Below are 13,621 nucleotides of genomic sequence, written 5' to 3'. Positions count from 1 at the left end.
AAGTTTACAGTAAATTGAAGCACATAAGATAAAGTTACTCTGAACACATTCCTACTGTGTTTCTGATCACCTGTGAGGCAAAACATATGTTCTTCTAAAGATTCTCACTATTCTTGCTTCATTTAAGATAAGGGTATTTGATAAACACATCAGATTGTTTGAAAAGGGCTTATCATCCACACTATCAATTATTGATAAGGGACTTAAATTTCATGGAAAAAAATCCATACACTGGTAAAGCCATTATACTGCCTAGAATTATGGCCTGTCTCAATCCTCAAATTTGAGGGGTTTTGGAACCTCTTAACCAATTCAAATGTCACATTTCTAATGGCCCAATAAAGTACCCTGGTGTAGTTCTACATGTCTCAGAAACCATGGGGAAGCTTCTGATAGATTGGTCTTCTGCCTCTTATTGAAAGGAAACACTCATCTCCAGAAATCCTGTATATCACTGCAAAGAAACCAACTTCTGCTCACGCTGTCAAAGATTTCAGAAGTACTCTGCTTACGAATTCATCAGTCTTGAGTGCAGATTTTAAAGGAGGACAGGTCATACACTCTTCACACTTTTTAAAATGAATTTGAGGAATAATACCCACCACCTGGCATTATGACAGTAAAATCTAGAAGTTGTATCATTTTCAGAAGGTCAAGGGGAAATGCTGCTGGCTAATTCAGAAATAGAAATGGCTATACTGATACAACCATGAGTCAATTCTAAGTGGATAAAGAAATTTTTTTTACAACATTATTTCAGAAGTTATTTTTGTTGTCCTGGATTTAAACCAAGACATATTCATCAAGTCTGTACCGGTATATAGCTGATGGTTCTGGAAGTTTTGTTGTGAAATACTCCCTCACAGAAAGTGCCAAGGTATCAGGGGAAGGAGGAGTGAAAATTCTCTTGAAAAGAAATTGGGTCATACCCCTAGGAATCACAGCCTAAAGCATTCATACCATTAGAAGAGCCTATAGTCTGAAAGCTGTCACTTGATTTTTCTGAGCATTTTCTTAGGAGGATGGAAGAGGCATCAATATCTGTCCATCTGGTTCTATCCATTGCACCGAATCACTTGAAACTTTTGAAAAGAACAATAGTCTGAAAATCTAATCAAACTAGATACTCAGTATCCAATACGTGACCACAGCTGGGCAGGTCCTGAAACTTAATGGTATATTGAGACTCTGAGGTGACTTCCGATCATGTCACAGGGACATCACTCACTATCAAAAGCTATAATAATTCTTTCATGGCTTGTTGGGGGAATGTGTGTGTGTGTGTGTGTGTGTGTGTGTGCATGTGCAAAATTTGGCCTCACTCAAGTTTATCAACAATTGATTATTGAAGATACTCTTCAAAACTTTTCTAATACTTCAAAGACATTATGCTTTCTGAGATCCAAAGGATACTATCCCGTTTTGAAGGTTCCATACTCACAGATCAGTCAAGGAAAAGCTTGATGGCAAATTTACAGAAAGTTTCTATTATTTCAGTGCATCAAATATCAAAGGAACATAAAGAATTGTGAAGTTAGATATCCCAAGACATTACCTTGGGTTATGTCTAGCAAGTTACTTAACCTCTTCAAGTTCTAGTTTCCTCATCTGTCCAATGGGAATAAATTACTTTACTCACAGAACCATTACAAGGGTTTAATAAGATGTAATACACATAATACACGTGAATGCAAATAGCACATTGCCTGGCAGCCAGTGAAGTTTTAGTAAATAGGGTTGCCATGTGTCTGGTTTTAAACCAGACAGTACCGTATATGAGTTTTCTTTCTGAGAAATAGATTAAGAGAAGACCAGACATATAAATGTAAATGTGAGTAAGTGCTATTATTACTACTATGACATGTCTTGTGCATGAGGACTGGAGATTCCTCTCACTAGGACAATTTGCCATGAGGAATGAGAGGGTGCACTCCACTGAGACACGCTTCAGGCATCACCACATGGGAGAGCCTAGTGCATACTCTGAAAGTGAAAGTGTTCATCGCTCAGTCGTGTCTGACTCTTTGTGACCCCATGGGCTGTAGCCTGCCAGGCTCCTCTGTCCATGGAATTCTCCAGGCAAGAATACTGGAGTGGGTTGCCATTCCTTTCTGCAGGGGATCTTCCGGACCCAGGAATCAAACCCGAGCGTCCTGTATTGCAGGCAGATTCTTTATCATCTGAGCCACCAGAGAAGCCAGTTCACCCTTTGCTGAGTAACAAATTCCATCCCTGCTGTGAGCCAGGTGTGAGGGCTGTGCCCTGCAGTGGTTTTCAATGTTTCCTTTTACAAATACAGCTCCTAATGGTATCCAGCTCTCATTCTCTTCTCATCTCCTCGTTCTCCTTTTCAGTAAGAGGTATTTAGCAACTTAACACTAATGAATTTACTGCTTAAAAATTAAGAATATTGAATTTTTTAATTCAGCTCCCAAACTGCTTGAGGAAAAAGTCAGTATTTTTTCCAGTAAGAAATTATTTTACCAAAATTAACAATTCTCGTCATTAATTCACAGGCTTTCTGAACAGGTCAGCACAGTAACTCCTGCATCCACATTTCCTTGAGTTTGAATTTGTTTTGGCCAAAGACTCCTGCTCAGGAGAGCCCAGATAGCCTATTGTTGCCTGCAGGCGGCACCCGTCCATAAGATCAAAGCGTGATCATGACGTCAATGCCCACTTGAGACAGAAGTCCAATCAACTTTGCTGGCCTGAGTGATACCCAATCAGGATTACATCTCACTTCCATCAAAGAGAGATAAGCCTTGTTGAGCTTCTTCACTGCCAACTGGAAAAACTGTGCCATACTATTGGACTCAACAGCCTAAAGTTGCTTTCCAGAATGTCAGACATATATTGCTTTCTAACCTAATTTTAACACAGACTTCAGTTTCTTCCCCAAGGTATAATATCACATGACAGGGTTTGACCCTTGATTATCCTCAGAAATACCAGGGACATCATATGATCTCTCCTCAAGAAAAATGTGACCTATGGAACAACCACACTCTAAACGAAGTATTAAACACTTCTGAGGAGTAAAGTCGAGATTTGCAAATGATATGGGCTTAGGCCTTTACAGTCTGTGCTGAACCCAACTTGGGCAGATCTCCTTTCTCAGGAAAAGCCTGCATGCTGGGTTGCTGCCTACATGTAGCGCTGATGCCCATGATCGTGTGCCTGTGCCCAGGCTTAGAAGAGTGAAGTTGGATGTAGTTCCCCAATTCTGTGTTGCTCCTGGCACTGCAGGTTCTTATGTCCCAGGATTTGACTGACTCACTTTAGACTAATTGGGTTGAGCAATTAAGTGCTCAGTTGGGTTGAACAATTAAGTGCTCAAGACATGAATCCTTGTAGAATTCATGTCTTTAGTTGGGATGAAGGAGATTTCCCATATGGCAAATATTTGAGGTATTCAACAATCATATGTACTATTCACATTCAGTTATCCTTTAAACAGGGCATTTTATGAAGAATGTGTTGCTTTAGAATCTGACATCAGGTCATCCTTAGTTCTCCCACAGAAGTGACAGAAGGGTAGTGTTTTAATTAGTTTGAGCTGCTATAACAAAATGCTATAGATTGGGTGCCATTGTCTTCTGCAATGCCTGGAGAATCCCAGAGACAGAGGAGCCTAGTGGGCTTCTGTCTATGGGGTCGCACAGAGTCGGACATGACTGAAGCAACTTAGCAGCAGCAGCAGCATAGATTGGGTGGCTAAACCATACATATCTACTTCTCATGTTTTGGAGGCTGGGAGGTCCAAGATCAGGGTACCAGCAGATTTTAACATCTGGTAAGGGTCCACTCCCTGGTTTGTAGATGGCATCCTTCTTGCTATATCCTCACATGGCAGAGAAAGAAAAAGCTCTGGCCTCTCTTCCTCTTAGAATAACACTAATCCCATCAAGGGATCTCCAAGCTCATAACTTCATCTAAACTTACTGACCTCCCAAAGTCTCCAGATGCCATCACATCATGGTTTGGGGCTTCAACATATGAATTTGGAGAGAGACACAAACAGTCTGTAACTGATAGGAAAGATTGGAAGCTGCATTTAGTGGCTTAGACTATTCTTTTTTATTCTAATATAACTTGATTCACATTTTATTATAAGAGCAATACATGCTTATTATAGAAAAGTATTGAAAATAAAGAAAAAGGATGATTTAATAAAAACTACATAGCTTTTTCTTTTTAGTTCAGGATTCTCAATGCTTTAATAGGCAAATAGATGTTATAGCACGAATGCTTTTCCACAGACCACCTATTTATAGTTCCGAGAAACAGCTTGGGAGATGCTATTGTAGAGATGGTCATAGTTTAGGATATAAATTTTACACGACACTAACAATTAACTTTTGTAAATTATTCCTTGGGAATTATTTTTCTGGTGAAGTACAGCTTGAGAAGGAGATGGAAAGTTATGGTTCATGACACTGAGTAAAGAGCCCACGGGGAGCCAGAAGTAGGATGAAGATGAAGATGGGAGGCATTTGGTCCCAGGATGACACACATTACTTGCTTCATAACTAGCCCAGGCGTGCACTATCTTTGCAAATAAAAAGCTCACGTACACAGACTATACACTGCATCCTGCTTTCCCTCACTTAACATGTTTTTCATCCCTTCACTTCCAAGGCCCATTGTGGAAAAAACTCCACTCTGCATATACTCATTGGGAATTACATGCTAAATACAAATAGTCCCAATGTCCAGTTCAGGATTTCTATTTCTATCCCCTTTTTAAACTGTGTGTTTTGGGGGTGACTCACTATTTAATACAAAATAGATCTCTTGGTTTGGTTTTTTTTTCTTTTTCAAAGCATATCAGAAAGTCTTATAGCATATGGCCCCATGTTCTCTGTTTTACCAATTCCTCACACCTACATTTTCTCTGACATTCTTAACTTTCAAAGCGATTCCCCTTAACTTGCACAGAAACAGATGTCTTTGCCTTAACTTTGGGACCAGCACACACACACACACACATTCACACACACCACACAAGATGGACCATTATCCAGTCATAAAGAAGAAAGAAAACCTATCTTTTGAAACAACAGGAATAAAACTTATTACACTAAGCAAAATAAGGCATGAAAGGCAAGTACTCTATGTTCTCACATGTGGAGTCTATAAAAAGTCAAGCTGATTAGAAATAGAGTAGAATGGTGGTCAGCAGGGGCTGGAGGTGTAGGAAAGATGGAGATGTTGGTTATAGAGGACAAACTCCAAACTGTAAGAGTAACAAGAAAACTAATAAGTAGATCTGGGGCTCTAATGTACATTATGGTGCTTATAATTACCAGTACTGTGTTAGGCACTTGAAAGTTAAGAGTAAATCTTTAATGTTATCACCACAAACAAATAAAAAATCATAATTATGTAAGATGACAGAGGTGTTAACTAACCTTACTGTAGTTAATGATTACATTTTGCAATAATTACATGGATCTAATGATCATCTTGTACACCTTAAGTTTATGTGTGTTGTAAGTCAATAATATCTCAGTTAAGCTAGAGGAAAAAGAAACTATGGAGATGAGGCCTGGCAATCGGTGTTTTAACCAGCCCTCCAGATGATTCTGATGCATGCTAACGTAAAAATACAACTATTCTGGAAAACAAGTAGGAAGACTTCAGGTCAAAGGTGAGGGTTAATTTTCCGGCAGGATGTTAACACCAGCATGGGCCATCTCAAAAGTCTAGCCTGGGATCTCCTTGTTTGCCTCTGATGGATGGGAGGGAGCCTGTGTCTCTAGAAAGCTTTCCACCTTTATGGTTCATCTGTCAAGCATAGAGCACCATACACAGAATCTTAAGAGTGACAGCTCAGCATTCTTTAACCACACTAAAAAACAAACAAACAAACAAAAAAAACGCACACTTAAAGTGTAAACTAATAAAGAACAGGATATTCTGAGCCCACGTGTAGGTGCTGGGAAAGCAATTGGGACGAACAGGGAGGGTGCCATGTCGCTTTCTCCCCTTGCACTCACCCTCTGCAGGGGCATGCCATATATTAGCGGGCACTTCACATCAGCTAATTCAGATTCCCCTGTCAGACAAATCCCACCCGTGAGCACTGCTGTCTACACCACATAACACCACATAGATCAAGAGTGGGGAGAGGCCGAAGTCATGAACACCATAGCTTTCCATAAAAGTTAATTAATGACAGAAGCATATTGCTGGGAATGGCCACACAGCCGTTATTTATGGCTCAGGAAACCCCAACTGTAGGGATTTGCCTTTTCCTTTCTCCCAGTCCCAGCTCTACCCACGAGTTCACTCACCCCATTACAGTAACTTCGTGACTCATTTGCCAAGTTAGCAAGACTATATAGCATGGAATCTATAAAAATTAATACAACAGCTGGGCACCCAACACGCATCCCAGGAGAAACAGACCACCCTATGGATGCCGCCCTGTTCTCTATCCCCGCACCTCAACACTTCTTCACACTTCACATTTCTACTGTTGGCAATAGTTCCCACCTGCCACCCCCAAGAAAAGGATTTCCCTGAGGAATCCTTGGTGCTGAAAGGCTTCCCACCTCCTTTCCCACTTCCCAGCCATACCACCCCACACAGGCATGGGCCAACCTGTTAGGTGTTAGGAAAACGGCTCAGCACTGACAGACCATTACTGCTTTGAGAGGCTGTGTAGCACCATGGTGAAAATTGTCTCTGGCTGAAAACTCCAGTAAACCGTTCATAGTGTCCTCATCTATAAAGTGGGTCCAACAATACTCGCCTTTGAAGGTTGCCGTGAGGTTCGAACCAACCTGATGAGAACTGAGTGACTCCCAGTGCTACTGGGGCCCAACAAACCTTTGGCTTCTCCTTCACTCTTTCTCCTCCTCAGGCCATGTGCCCCCACAGACCTAGACTGTTATTTTCCACAAACCTTGTACTGCTGCTCACACAGATTTTAGAAGGGGGTAGTCTGAAGTGATGTAGTTTTTACGTGTGCATTTTTTTCTGAGGACGAGGTTGAGAGCTTTCAATACTTGCTCTAAGGCACTCACGACCACTTCAGTGTCTCAGGAGAAGAAAGAAAACAGTATCCTGGAAAAGCTCAGAAAGCAAGTATGCACATTTATGCTGGAGAAGACAGTTCCACGTGTTGGCGAGAGGGCTGCGCTGTGAGTCACATGACCAGCGTTTTACCCTCCTCTCCTATAAACCAGCTGTGGCAAACTCCTTCTCAGAGCTTAGTTTCCATTTCTTTATGCTTGAAATGGACATCGTAGTGACTCCTTACCTCCCTTCATGCAGTTGTGGGCATCATAATAAGTAACAGATGTGAAAGAATCTTTTCAAGCAGAAAACACCGTCTCAATAAATGTATGATACCCAAGGTCCACATGCTTCACCAAGGTTCCAACAGACCAACAGCTTTACCAACTGACCATTGTAATCCACCAAATTATGAGAAAAATTACCATGGAGTGAGTTATAATGTTCTTTTTGTTCTGCTTGTATGAAAAGAGCAAAGTCATCTCTGGACTCACTTTTTAAAATAAGCAAGCAAAAATCTTCTTTGGGAAAGGGAAATCTGTAAGTATGGGTTGATTTTACCTGATCCACTATAATTCTTAGAGCTACCCAGTGCCCCGCCCCCACCATGATTTGCTTTAATTGCATGTCACTGCTAACTTCCTTGTAAAGAGTCAGGCCTCTGCCATTCCTTCTAATTATCCAAATCGCCAGCCACTGTGTGTGGCCTTACCTAAGGCTTTTAACCAGCAGTAATATCTCTAAATCAAAGCAAGTGGGAAGCGTCCCTGTTGGAGTAACTCTAATAAATGCTACATGACATTCCTTGAAGACCATTTGGAAATATTCTCTTCAGAGTTACACCAATTCCAACATGATAACTCATTTAAACCATGCATCTCTTACCTCCTGTTGCTAGAGGCTCCACATTTCATCTGGAAAGGACATAAATCTGGCGATCTCACTTCAGGCCTAGCCCATCCACCTGAGAAAGAATATTATATAGCTCAATACAATTATGTAGCTATTTCTGCAGCTTCCCCAGATCCAGCATTGGTTGATTTTGGCATTGATAATAATAATAACAAAACACCATCATTAATGTCTTCCTACGCACAAATGTCACAGGAACCACCTTCTACACATTGTCTCACTTGATCAGCACAATCCTGTGTACAGCTGTTCCCAATCTACAGTTGTGAAAACTGAGGCCTTGAGAGCTTGAGTATTACTTGCCTGAAGTAGGAGAGAAGCACCAAAAGCAAACAGAGCGCATGTGGAACTGACAAGGAGATGGTCGCTGAGGAGGCTGAGATAAATCGTTCTGAATTTCCATTATCTATGTACACAGTTGTATCATTCCCCTTAAATATTTCTGTTTAAAAATTGAACTAAAAAATGTAGGCGTCTAAATATATGAGTTCCTCCTATTTCCAAATTACAAATATAAAATTATAGAAACTCTGGAGAAAACGTTTGGTATTCATGAGAAATACTATTATCAGTATTTCACATTTTACCACATAGCTCCAGATTTTTTAAAGGTATACTGTGCATTCTTGGATTGTGTTCTGTTAAGTGTGAATGTGTTTGGTTCCTGAAAATTAAATATTATGTACAGAAGAGTATATACAAGTATATAAGTATGTATATAAGAGTATATAAGGCTTATATAAGTACACTTATGATCTAGACACTTTTTAATATGTATGTTGTATGTTAACAATAGAGACTGCCCTGGTGGCTCAGATGGTAAAGCGTCTGCCTACAACGTGGGAGACCTGGGTTCGATCCCTGGGTCGGGAAGATCCTCTGGAGAAGGAAATGGCGACCCACTCCAGTATTCTTGCCTGGAAAATCCCATGGATAGAGGAGTCTGGTAGACTACAGTCCATGGGGTTGCAAAGAGTCGGACACAAACTGTGTCTGTGTATCAGTATATTCATGTTTCATCACTATTTTCTGTACTTTCTCAAAATGAGCATCAAGCTATTGGTACACGTTTTAATTTTCCCCCAGAATGGTTTTCCTTTACAATGAAAATCTGTGGAACTGCATCTTAGTAAGTCTCTTGGCAAGTCTTTGTTCATACTAAAAATCTGGTCATCTTACAGCCACATACCAAGTGTGAATCTCTGATTCAGAAACCCAAGCAGCTCTCTGTTCAGTAGCACTTGCTTAGAAAGCCAAAAAGGAGTTCATGACAAATAGAAGAGCAGTTAAAAGGGGACGCTGCATTTTCTCTGTTGACTCTCTTATCCAGGCAAGCACAGGGCTTGCCCACAGGGTACCGTGTAGAGAAGAAGCTTGTTTTGTTGAGATGATGGGAATTTCCTGGGAAGACTCTGTCCCTCCTGCCCATCCAAATGAAGTTTGAATAGAAACACTTTCTAGAATAAGTACTGCCCCCTGCCGTCAGTGCTTATAACCCAGAGTTTTGTGCACTCTTTCATCTCTCTTCCCCCATCACCAGTTAGAACAATCATCAGATAACTGAGAACAGAATGACAATAAGGTTTGAACACTTTTTTCAGTTAAAAACCAAGCCTTTGTTGCTATATTAATTCACTCATTTGCTCAGTTCTAATCAATTATGATTATCCAATTATCTATTTTTATCAATGTTATCTGCATCAGAAAATTATCTATCAAATGACAGAGACTATGTAAATGTGGCTCCATGGGTAGTGTTTAAGTAACCAGTTGTTGTCGTTCAGTCGCTCAGTCGTGTCTGACTCTTTGCAACCCCATGGACTGTAGCCCACCAGGCTCCTCAGTCCATGGGATTCTCCAAGCAAGAATGCTGGAGTAGGGTGCCATTTTTTCAGGGGAAGTAAGCAGACTCAACTGGTGAAACAAAGGCCTACCTCCCACCAAAAAAGATAAATATTAACACCAAGACAGTGCTCCAAACAAGAGAGAGATTTGAAAACAAGTGGTCCGGGGCTGGTACAGTAGCTTCACGTCATTAAGAACACAGGAATTATTAGATCTTGTTGCTTTGCCACCCTCAACAAGTGCCATCCATCTTGTGCTCAAAGACAACCATTTCAGACATCATGTCACATCCACACTCTACCCACTGGTAGGAGGAAAAGGGAAAACAGAGGACATGTCTCTTTTTCTTTAAGAGCATCACCAGTAAATGGAACACCATGCTTCCTTGTACATCCCATTGGCCAGAATGTAATCATACGGCTGCTCCTTGATGAAAGGGAGGCTGGGAAACATGGTTACCAGCTGGACAGCCATATGCTCTGCCAAAGTCTGGAGGCTCTATTGCTAAAGAAGTAGAGAATGGATATTGGAAGACAACAAATGAAACATACATTCACTCATTCATCTGTATTCACTCATTCATAAACACTGGATGCCTCCTGAATGCCTAGAAACATCAATAAAACACCATCCCCGGATTCCTACCTCAAAGGATTTATTGTCTAGTGAGGAAATACACATGGAAACAAACTGTTAAGAAACAAATTGCTCTACTAGGATTATGCACAAAGTACAACACTCTGCCTAGGAGAACCAGGAAAGCTCAGAGAATGCAGCCTTTGCATTGATACTTGAAAGGCAGTAGTAATCATATAATGATAGTAACACTAATAGCATTCCTTTTCAAGCACTATTCTAAATCCTTTACACATATTAATTTATTTAATCCCTCCACTATAGAAAACATTACTATTCCCATTTTACAGCCAATAAAACTAAGGAGTTATAAGTGATGGAACTGAGATGTGAACATGTGTAGTCTGACTCCAGAGACTATATTGCCTTTCATGAGAAGGAAAGGAATTTAGATTCTCAACCTAAATCTCCCAATGCTTTCTTGGCATGTAGAGGAAAGGAATGATAGAAGGAGAGAAGAAAAAAGGTTAGAGGGTTTTATAAGCCTATCTAAGATACAGCGTGATGGAACTCAAAATGCAAAGCAAGCGTCTTGACTTCCAGCTCTCTCGCTGAGGAGGGTGCATCTTGAGGTACAGTCTAAGGGTATATTGAAGGGTGACGAAGACCTGTGGAATGTTCTCCAAATATATGACTATACCTGTTCTTTTATTCAAAAACTAATTTTGAGGGGATTTACTAAAAAATCAGACATCAAGTCAACACTCTCCTTCTAGAACCAACATAATAATTTATTTAATGCTGGAGTAGGATTGTATGTATTAGCATGAGGGGAAGCAATTTTGCCAATATCAAAGGGGTCCATACCTAAAAGAAGTTTTGCTTTCATTGAAATCAATGATACATTCAGAGAAGCTCTGCTGCCTTGATGATTCTGCTAGAGGAAATAGAATTCATTCATTTGAAACAGTTATTTATTATGGTCTTCTAATATTCTAAACAGGTTGTCTTTTATTTAAAAGGTCTGGCCCTGAAAAGATAAGGGGAAAAATATATTCAGTGAAAGCTTGGTAATATTTCAGCATGTTTCAATGACTCTCTTTTTCTCCTGTTTTCTCCTGGTTATTTCCCACCCTTGATTAGTAATTTTACACCCTAATAGTAAAATATGAAATACTTTTTAATACTGCCATGGTGGTAAAAGTGCTTAGTTTTTATGATGTGTCTCCAGAGATAGATCTTTAGCAATATATAGTGAGGTTAATTCAGCATAAAATAGTATAATACCTTTCTTATTTCTGTTCACTCATTTAGAAATTATGGGACAAATTCTAGGTTCACCCCACTGACTGGAAAGTAGTATCTTAAAAGACTGAAGTTCTCAGTCTTTTGTTTTTAGGGAGGTTAAAAATGTTTCCAATCAATTTTTTAAAAATCTAATAAACAGGAATTATGTCCCATGTTTGTTTCCTCAGATTCTTGAGAGAATTTACCATTATTGAATGCTCTGCGATTACTGAAGATGACTCTCCTATCCAGATACCCAGGTACTCACCCCTCTCAGGGTGACCCTTTCCGAGTACTTAATGAAATGAGATCTGGAAACTGAACAGTCTTTTGCACTCTGCCATTTTGTGAAGATACTAATAATATTGCCTTTGGCTGCATTTTTCCATTGTGAGAGGAAGAGAAACATGTTAGCTACTTGAGAACGCAGTGGTGAAGCCAGGAAGACAAAAGAAAAAAAAACAAAACAAAACAGGAAATCTCTTTCTTGGCCTCTGAGCTATATTTAAAACAGATCTCCTCAACTCTGGTGCCTAGGGGCAGTGACAGCCACCTGTGAGATGCAATTCCCTCCCAGAAAGTCACAGAGCCCTGTCTCCCAACAGGCATTAGCATCAGACAGGGTAAAATGAACACAAATTTCATATATGCAATTATGCTCACTCTTCCTGATATCAGCACTTACAAAAGTTCAAATTGGGTTTGTGCAATAAGCTACATTATAACTTAATCTCACAGTCGCTTCTAATTTCAATCTCTAATGAATGCTTGGCACTCCTTTGCTTCCTTTCATAAAAAGACAAAGTTCCTGCTTCTCACTTCATAAAAATAGCAAGAACAAGTTAACCTTTAGCTAATATGGATAAGAAAAGGTTAATATGAGTAGAATGAAAACACAATTTCCACACAATTTTAATTTTACAGGGAAATCCAAAGCTCTTTAGACTAGATAATTGTTAGTTTTTCTGGGTACTTACAGCATTACCCCACTTGGAAACCAAATTAAGAATTAAAAGTAAACATGTCAAACAAGAACTGCTCCCTAATTAATACTAAGACATGTATGAAAACATTCTTGAATATTAGGCTTAGTAGTATTGTACATTATATGGTCCTTGCTTATAAAACGTTAAATGTTTCTTCAAATGAGAATGCAGACCAATAAAGATGGTTAAATATGCAAAATGTAGCTATCCATTTGGCATACACAAGCCATTTCTAATAATGTTATACTGCCTACCTGCATTTAAAGATTAATTAATTCTAGCTACCCTCCTGTGAGAAAAATGATAAACAAACATGTTGATTAACAGAGAAGTTAAAAAATATATAACATAACGCAAGGTACTACACCTGAGCTCAGAACTCACTCAGTTGTGACAAAGACTTTAATTCCCACTCTGATTTCTAACTGCATTATCCAAACACCATGTCACACGTAGACAGAAAGAAAGTGACGCAACGCTTCACAAACCCCAAGAATTTGCTGCTGGTGTTTAAGACCAGAAACTAAAACCAGCCATAAATATATAAAACCCAAACAAACATACTGATCTCTTAAACTCTGACCCAGCCTTAACCCAAGTATTAATGATTTTCCCAGAACTAAACCAAGAAAGATTCCCCCCAAAACAGAGCCTCCATCACAAGGCATCAGAGCGCAGAAAACTGTGGTATGTCAAAAGGGTTGATGGGGCCCTGTGCCCTGATCTGTACCCCAGCATGGAAGCTCCTGGGGGACCGTGGAATCTCTGAGCACAACTTCCTGCCCTTCTTCACATACTTGTCACATTCTGAGACTTAGCGTGGCCTGGTTTGGTGAATTACACATGTAAGAATTAAAGATTTTAAAATAAAAAAAAAAAAAAGAAGAAGACAAGGAAAATAAGAAGGATCTAGAACTTTATGAAGGATCATCTACTGAGGAGGAGGTGGAATTTGGGGGGCCCAGCAAGTTCAGGGAGAAATTTAGTCC

This window comes from Budorcas taxicolor, chromosome 2, assembly GCF_023091745.1.
Source record: "Budorcas taxicolor isolate Tak-1 chromosome 2, Takin1.1, whole genome shotgun sequence".
NCBI lineage: Eukaryota > Metazoa > Chordata > Mammalia > Artiodactyla > Bovidae > Budorcas > Budorcas taxicolor.
This window is presented reverse-complemented; position numbering follows the sequence as displayed.